At 37.7% G+C, this 2,051-nt stretch overlaps 1 pseudogene; it reads right to left on the bottom strand.

The window, feature by feature from the left end:
* Nucleotides 1-2,051, bottom strand: part of LOC103737693 — a 48,263-nt pseudogene that overhangs the window by 18,042 nt on the left and 28,170 nt on the right.

Genomic DNA, 2,051 nt, shown 5'->3' on the forward strand with positions numbered 1-2,051 from the left:
AAAATATATCATATGCATGTATAAAAATATAAAACTCATTATTAAGTATAATATATGTATATTAAGTAATATATGTAATATAAGTATATATACTATATTAAGTATAGTATATGCTAAGAAATGGTTTTAAAATGAATAAAATCCTGTAGAAAGGTTTTTACTAATTGGTTCAAGGAGGAAAAGAAAGAAACACAGTGCGTTTAGTCCCTTTTGATTGAGATACCTATATGCCTTGTTTTTAGTAGCAACAGACTGCATCTTGGCACTTAGTCATACATATGTGAAGCTTGTGTTTTCTTTGTCATAACCAGCTCCTCACCTCCATGGTTAGCCTGTCTCCAGAACTCCTCATTCCATTCATCTGTGCAGCTTTCCTAAGCTCCTTTAAGGCCCTCTGGGGTTTGTTTGTCATAATCAGCCACGAAGCTGACTCTGACAGCCACCTGATCAGGAAAGACTGTATTAAATATATGAGAGTACATTCATTGGGGGAGGGGGCAGTGGAAGGAGGTGCAGATAGGGGAGGGGATCTAAATACCATCAAACTAGAGTATATGAAAATCACAAAAATTCAAAAAAGTCAAATTAAAAGAAATGTTGGAAATATAATCAATTCTTATGAGGTCATTTTCTATACCAAATTTGTCCTTGGATAGTTTTTTTCTTAGTCTCAGACACACTCATTCATTTATAGCAATAAATATAAACACGTTGTTTGGTAACTTCACGTGTATTAATTACTTTTCTGCTGCTATGATAAAACACCATGATTAAAAATGCCTTATGAAAGAGTTTATTTGGGCTAATTGTTCCAGGGAGAGGGGCCATAATTGCAAAGAAGGCATGTCAGCAGGCAGCCAGAACAGGAAGTTAAGAGAGTACATCTGCAAACGTGACGCAGACAGAGGCAATCGGAAGTGGGGCAAAGTTTGGAATTAAGTTACAGACATGGGACACAGAGGCACAGGATTTGGTATGTGCCCTGCTCAGGGATTTTGGTCTTGCTTTGGTGTAGTATTTCCTCACTATGCCCCTGTTTCTTCCATTTGGAATGGGAATTTATACTAGGTGCTATTGTATTTGAGAAGCATATAATTTATCTTTTCTATTCTACAGGAAGTTATGGTTAAGAAATTGCCTTGAGTCTCAAAAGAAACTTTGCACTTTGGACTTTAAACTGGGTTGAGACTGTTAAGGACTATTGGGACTTTTAAAGATGGACTAAATACAGTTTACATTATAATACAGCCATGAGCCTATGGGAACCAGGGAGTGGATTTGAATGAGAAATGTCCCCCATCAACTCAGGTATTTGAACACTTGGCCTCCAGTTGGTGGCGCTGTTTGGCAAGGTGTAGAAAATAGAGCCTTGCTGGAGGAAGTTTGTCACTGGCGAGTTTACTGTCTTGCCCCACTTCCTATTTTCTCTCTCAGCTTCATCTCTGCAATGCAAGATGTGGTCTTTCAGCTTTAGGCTCTTGCTGCCATGCCTGTCACCTGCTGCAATGCCTAACATGCCAATATGGACTCTCCCTCCAGAACTGTAAGCCAAAATAGACTCTTTCTTACACAAGTTGCTTTTGATCACGGTGTTTTATCTCAGCTGCAGAAAATTAACTAATATATGGTTTATAAAGAAAATACTTAGAGAGCTTCCAGACAAGGAACTAAACAAATTATTATAACAATGTTCACACAATTCAAGGAAGACATGAACATACTCCAAGAGAATAGAGATAATGAAATAAAGAAGTCAATACAATATATGAAAAGATAATTCAATAAATATAATTACTAAAGGAAAAAACAAAATGAAGCCAGGCATAGGGGCGTACACCTTTAATCCCAGCATTTGGGAGGCAGAGGCAGGCAGATAGATCTCTGAGTTCAAGGCCAGCCTGGTCTCCATAGTGAATCCATGCCAGCTGCAGCTACAGGGAGACCCTGTCTCCAAAAGACCAAAAGAAAAAAAAAAAATGAAATGATACTGGGAATGAAAATCTCAGTGAGACAAATAAAAAAACTTCAGTAGAAATCCTCCCCAACAGAAT

Source organism: Nannospalax galili, unplaced genomic scaffold (genome assembly GCF_000622305.1).
Source record: "Nannospalax galili isolate Female #2095 unplaced genomic scaffold, S.galili_v1.0 scaffold818, whole genome shotgun sequence".
NCBI classification, from domain to species: Eukaryota; Metazoa; Chordata; class Mammalia; order Rodentia; family Spalacidae; genus Nannospalax; species Nannospalax galili.